The following is a 7,572-nucleotide window of genomic DNA, read 5'->3' on the forward strand; positions in this document are numbered from 1 at the left end:
TGATACACAAATTATGTCACGCTAAATTTCAACTTTTTTGTCACGTTTTTTGTATGAGTCCTTCGAAATTTTGTAAAGCTTGTCACGCTTGGCTTGACCCCCTCCCCCCTCGGAGCGTGACGTAATTTGTGCATGACCCCTAATGAGGGACCCACAACACACTAAACGAAACAACATAATTTATGTTAATCAGTTAGGAAAAACGAATACAAAAGCAAAGAGCATTAGTGAGCAATTCTCGCTGAAACCAGGCCGCCATCGGCACCCATCGTTAGAATTCCAATTTTATGTCACTGATCGCTAGCTTTCGATAAAACTTAAGGGTGGTCCTTTTTGTTTTCTCAAATTGGTGGACCCCTCGTTCGCCAGCTAGCTAAACAGTTTGCAAAAAAGCCCATTTTTTGATAAATCTTGGGTATTTCTTCACGTGATATGTCTCATATTTCCCTTGGAACACATACCAAACTTAATGGCATCGTATAGAGAAAGGATATAGCTTTCATTTGAAGTTAAAAAAAAAACCGGCGGCCATTTTGAATTTGGCCGCCATCTTGAATTTTGTTAGAAAAATCGTTTTTTTACCATTAGCGCATCGCTCGTTTTGAATTCTGAGATCACCATCAGAAAGCTGAGGAAAAATTGCGTAAGATAGGCTACAGAAACTAGGTGTGCAATGGTATTTACCCTATGAAATGAACGATTTTCTAAAACATGTTCCACGATTTTGACGTATATGGCGAGTGCAATCAATGCAAACATCATTTTTTGTACAACAAAGATACAACTTTTCAATAGTTGGTGTATTTTTCGAGTCAGATGAAGAATAGGAGTATTATTCAGAGTGATAAAATCTGGCGGCCATCTTGGATTTTGACGCCATCTTGATTTTGACTAGTAGAATGAATTTTTCACCTTGATAGCACTCAGCATGTCGAATTTAGAGGTTACCAATAAAAACAAGGTTACGTATATTCTTCTTCTTATTATTCTTCATTTTCCTGACGTTACGTCCCTAGTGGAACCGAGCCTGATACTCAGCTTTATTAGTTATAAATACAGGTTATTAAATAGGAATTTTCTTTTATAATACGATTTTTAATAACAGAATATTTCTTCGACATATCTTTGAATTCAGTTATTATGAATAAATAAATTTAATGAATAAAAACCGTCCAAAAACATTGATTGAAATAAACAAATTTTTTGTTTTACCATATGCTTTTTTTGTCATCAAATGAAGTTTATAAATTGTGCGTTGGGACATTAGTAAGTTTTGTGGTAATATCTGTAGTTTTAACGTAAAACATTTCCAAAAGTGCATTAATTTAGAATGGAAATCTTAAATTTTTAAGCAAAAAAAAATCCTTGATTTTCTGAATCATAAAGTATTGTTTTTACTAACACCCAACATTCATGTGAAAAATAGCGAAATTGAAAGGTGAGAAGCAGGCTTTGTTCTAATGTGGACGTAATGCCGAAACTCAGGTGAATCATTTTGAGTTTGGAAAATCTGGTGGCCATCTTGGATTTCGACGCCATCTTAGTTTTTAGCAGTAGAATGATTTTTTACCAGCTCTGTATTCATGTTTAATTAATTAAAGATCTCCGTTAAAAAACAAACAGATTCTTTATTTCTTTTCTTATTTTAGCTGTTCAACAGATTGTTCATTTCTATCAATGGTTTTAGACCAAATAAGTGAAAGAATTAATGCTATTTTTCAACTCGCAGATATGCAGAACAATCATTCAGGTGACAAATAAGCGTTAAAAAATTCTACTTGTTAATTTATTTTTGAAGCTTAGGGGCTGGCTCTATTCCAGTAGGGACATAACGTCAGGAAAAAGAAGAACAAGAAGAATAGTAAGTGTAACGGTGGCATTAAAATTCAACATGTTGAGTGTTATCAAGGTGAAAACTCATTCTATTACTTAAAACCAAGATGGCGTCGAAATCCAAGATGGCCGCCAGATTTTATCATTCTAAATAATACTCCTATTCTTCATCTGACTCGAAAAATACACCAACTATTGAAAACTTGTATCTTTGTTGTACCAAAAATGATGTTTGCATTGATTGCACTCGCCATATACGGCAAAATCGTGGAACATGTTTTAGAAAATCGTTCATTTCATAGGGTAAATACCATTGCACACCTAGTTTCTGTAGCCTATCTTACGCAATTTTTCCTCAGCTTTCTGATGGTGATCTCAGAATTCAAAACGAGCGGTGCGCTAATGGTGAAAAAACGAATTTTCTAACAAAATTCAAGATGGCGGCCAAATTCAAAATGGCCGCCGGATTTTTTTTAACTTCAAATGAAAGCTATATCCTTTCTCTATACGATGCCATTAAGTTTGGTATGTGTTCCAAGGGAAATATGAGACATATCACGTGAAGAAATACCCAAGATTTATCAAAAAATGGGCTTTTTTGCAAACTGTTTAGCTAGCTAGCGTACGAGGGGTCCACCAATTTGAGAAAACAAAAAGGACCACCCTTAAGTTTTATCGAAAGCTAGCGATCAGAGACATAAAATTGGAATTCTAACGATGGGTGCCGATGGCGGCCTGGTTTCAGCGAGAATTGCTCTAGTGGTAAACTTCATGTCAGAGCTTTTTTCGTAAGAATCAATTGCATTTTAAATTTATATTCGAATATTATAAATCGATGAGTTTAAAGCATTTTTGAAACCCTTAAAAACAATCTGTTCTATGATGAATATTTGATGAAATTTTCAAAAGTTCCTCACTTTTCTCTGACAGCCCAGTCATAGTAGAATATAAATCCAATCTCATATCCCTTAGTAAAAAATATTTTAAAAAATTGAGACCATTTTTTTGTAATCGAATTCAGAAATTTTCATGTAATGTTAATCGCCTTGAGGTATGCACCGCCCTGTTTTATATAGGGTAGAAGCACTGGTTTTGGCCATACGCCAGCTGTAGCCATAGTATATTATAGACCGTTTTAAATAGCCAATCAGCATGGAACCTTTTGTGTTCAGTAGATCACATTCATATGATAGAGCTACATTCATTTACTCGTCCAAATTGATTCAAAACATAAGAAAAACAATTCATTTTCCTTATAATTTTAACTCCCATACACCTAATTTGGCCAGGGCACTCCTAATTTGGCCGCTCTCTTGAGAAATCAATGCAATTGGCCAATTTAAGAACCGAAGTTAAATCTCTGGCTGAAACTGGTTCCGTTTGCCTATATTGACCAATGAGATTTTCAAAGCGAAAAAATGGTTTTAGCTCAGTTTTGATATTTTACACGCATAATATGGATTGAAAGCTTGCATTTGATATATTTGTAGTAAAAATACGGCTTCCCATTTAATTTTTATTGACATTTTCTCTTAGGCTGGCCAAAACCGGTGCTTTTACCCTACTGCTTTATGTTCCAAAAATAATTGATTTATGTTGAATTCAATGTTGAAATGTGAATATCAATCGATAGCTTTTCAGAAACATTCTTTTATATCAATTTTTACAGACTTATAATGCTATTTTTATATATACTGTTATTTTACGAACCAAATCTAATCCACATTTTCTACTGTATTGTCCTATCAATTTCCAACTTAAATGATGCCAAACAATAGGTTGGTTGCCAATTTTCATGTGTTCACATACCCATTATTGAAGTTACCCAAAAACCGAAAATCGACTTTCAATTATATGAAAGAATGTCGGTCTATTCAAAATGAATTGTTATGTAATCTCTCATCTGTAATCGATAACTGAAATACCAGTACCTGTTTTGAAAATTAAAAAAAAAAATACCCCGTTTTACGGTATTTTCAAATTTGCTGGATTTAGGTTAGAGATACTGGACTCCATTAGGAAAAGCAAGATTTGCTTCCAAATCGCGCAGAAAAGAGTCTGTCTTGATTTGGTGGAATCCACAAAAGATCCCAAACTGCTTTTTAAACATATTGAAAGTTTGTTCAAAGTCATCCTAAAAGATCTCTGAAGTGATTATTGAAGCAATCGAAAGTGAAACAAATGATTCACGCGATATTTTTTTCAGTTCAAGTAATCAAAATGAAGAAGAAACCCCAATTGTTGGGAAGGTCTTTCTGAAGAATCTGTGATTATTTTACTCCATAAAAAGCGATCTTTATCTTTGAAGAATGAGTTTTAACTATGGGATAATAAGCTTGTACTTACATTACAGTACTAGCGTGTTTGGAACATTTCTCAAAATTTCTCCATAGTAATTTCCATAAAAACCTACATTGTCTTTGGGCCACCTTTAAATCACCACCTAGAGAGGTGAACATTTCACAGTACACTATATTTATGGTAAGCCTGGCAAGTAAGAGTTTTGAGATTGGATTTCCAAACGTTTTTGAAACTTGAACTGCCCTAGTCGAAGCCAACCAAACTCCGCTCCACGCGCAAGCGTACGAACGCATTTTAATTCAATCGTCTTCGGTAATCTTTTGGTGTGTTTCTGGAATGGAATGAAAACCCAGTTCGATCGACGATGACTACCACCAACCGTGCTTTTCAGGAGGTCAATTTCATTTTGAAAGAGAGCTATGAGAATTTTCCACCGTGAAGAGCGACATTACTGGTGATTGATTGTGATTCACACAGATGTCGGTCAGTTATTTGCATGCAATCACTCATCAGGGTCAAATAATCCTTTTCGAGAATCACAGTGCCAAGAAATCAATTTTCCATCGTGCTCGCGTGGGGCAATCGTCAACAGTGTGTGTATGAGGAATAAATTGCGCACGGCACTAGAATATGGCTATTCATAGCACCTACTTCCAGCACAGTCTGCCATATCGATACACCTGGAGATCACCACAGCAGACAGAATCACAAATCGACCACGTTCTGATTGATGGACGGAACTTCTCCGGCATTATCGACGTGGCGCTAGCATCGACTCTGACCACTATCTGGTAATGGTTAAACTGCGCCCAAAACTCTCCGTCGTTAACAACGTACGGTACCGATGGCCGCCCCAGTACGACCTAGAGCGACTCAAGCAACCGGATGTCACAACTGCGTACGCGCAGCACCTCGAGGCTGCATTACCGGAAGAGGGTGAGCTGGACGAAGCCCCTCTTGAGGACTGTTAGAGAACAGTGAAAGCTGCCCTCAACAAAGCAACTGAGAGCAACGTCGAGTACGTGGGACGGAGTCGACGGAACGATTGGTTCGACGAGGAATGTGGGCAGATTCTGAAGGAGCAGAACGCAGCGCGGGCGGTCATGCTGCAGGGAGAAAAAAAAACGCCTGGAGGAGACGGAGTGTGAGGAGATGGAACAGTTGTGCCGGTCTCAAGAAACATGCAAGTTCTATCAAAAGCTCAACGCATCCCGTAACGGATTCGTGCCGCGAGCCGAGATGTGCAGGGATAAGGATGGGAGCATTTTGACGGACGAGCGTGAGGTGATCAAAAGATGGAAGCAGCACTTCGACGAGCACCTGAATGGCGCTGAGAGCACAGGCAATAAAGGACAGGACAACGGAGGAAACGCCTTCGTCAGTACTACAGAGGATAGAAACCAACCAGCACCCACTTTGAGGGAGGTTAAGGATGCCATTCACCAGCTCAAGAACCATAAAGCTTCTGGTAAGGATCCGATACGGAGCTGAACTTATAAAGATGGGTCCGGAGTGACGGGCCATTGGTCTGCACCGGCTGATAGGCACAATCTGGGAAACAGAACAAAGGAAAGGGTAATATGCCCCATCTACAAGAAAGGCGACAAGTTAGATTGTGAGAACTTTCGAGCGATCATCATTCTAAATGCGGCCTACAAAGTATTATCTCAGACCATCTTCCGTCGTCTGTCACCTATAGTAAACGAGTTCGTGGGAAGTTATCAAGCCGGCTTCGTTGACGACCGATCGACAACGGACCAGATCTTTACTGTACGGCAAATCCTCCAAAAAATGTCGTGAATACCAGATCCCCACGCATCATCGATTTCAAAGCGGCATATGATAGTATCGACCGCGTAGAGCTATGGAAAATCATGAACGAGAACAGCTTTCCCGGGAAGCTCACGAGACTGAGCGACGATGGAGGGTGTGCAAAATTGTGCGAAGGTTTCAGGTGAACACTCCAGTTCCTTTGAACCCCGCCGGGGATTACGACAAGGTGATGGACTCTCGTGTCTGTTGTTCAATATTGCGCTAGGTGTTATGCGGAGAGCCGGGCTCAACAGCCGAGATACGATTTTTACGAGATCCAGTCAATTTCTTTGCTTCGAGCTAGGTGGGCGGATCAAGTGCGTAGCGATTTGGCGAGCGTGGGGCAGAACCGAGGATGGAAAGATGCGGCCACGAACCGAGTATTGTGGCGTGAAATTGCTGATTCAGTGTTATCTGTTAAGTGTTAATACTAAATGAATGAAAATGAAATAAAAATAAATGAACTAGAATGTAGAATCCATCCCACCCATAAGGTGAAGATGAATCGAAGCTAAACTCAGAATTTTCAAAAGCACAAATCTGGAGAACTGAACACCCATTTGAGCTGAAAACCTAATCGATTGGTCACCACCAGCTAGATTGTCGAATGTAGAGCTAAAACAAATCAGCAACAGCTTTGTTGATGATTTAATTTAGTAAGAAATTGCGATCAAATCCAGGGGGTATTCGCAACGAGATACGCCTACCGTTCATGTTTTGTGAGTGTGTTAGTGTAGCTCATAACATTGTTAGACATCCTTTTGAATGAGTGTTGAAAAGCATCAGCGTTAGCTGCTTGGTTTGGCCCGTACTGTTTGGGCCAGCCCGCGTGAGAAGCGATTGGTATGAGAGCTTTGTTCGTAGTTGAAAGCCGTATACCCACCCTGATCGAATCCATATACCCACACAGAGAAGACTGCAAAAATTCTACCGCCGCCCGACTGGAACCTAGGTGAAACTTTGTGTGTCATTTCTCTTTGTTGAAAACTAATCACCCGAAATAATAATTGGTAATTAAATAGGGGAACTATAGAACTTGTAACAATCCTTTCTGTATCGTTAAGCTAACGGCTTATGCGCAACTTTCTATTTGAAGGACCGTTAACTCGGATTTAGATCCCGGCATGGAACCGCTATCTCTGAGCAGGCCAACTGTTAATAATGGACCGAACTGTGTACAAATTGACCCAACCAATGAAGCAAAATTTACTAACGGCTAGTAAATCCGATAAAAATTGGATCACTAAAGAAAACGTAGGGGGAGATCCCCCAGTACCGGACAGCACCCAATACCGGACAAAGTAAAAAAAAATGAGAAATCATGGTTCAATCAAGATGGTGTACTAGTAGAAAAGGAAGCTATCATGGAGACTAATGTTGCGTAGAATAACACATCCTTGAAATATGCATGCCTTTTTAAAGAGTAGAAAAGTTTAAAAATCTTAAAAAAAAATACGTACCGCCGTAATTATTTTGAATTTGAAAAAATACTTTGGATCACGCAAGCATGTTCAAACATAATAACAATTTGATAGTATGAATGTATTTTGTACCATACTTGAACTAAATATGGACAAATTACAATTTTGGTTAAGCACCACCTATCCCCAGTTTCGGACAGCTTGA

This window comes from Aedes aegypti, unplaced genomic scaffold, assembly GCF_002204515.2.
Source record: "Aedes aegypti strain LVP_AGWG unplaced genomic scaffold, AaegL5.0 Primary Assembly AGWG_AaegL5_hic_scaff_1624_PBJ_arrow, whole genome shotgun sequence".
NCBI lineage: Eukaryota > Metazoa > Arthropoda > Insecta > Diptera > Culicidae > Aedes > Aedes aegypti.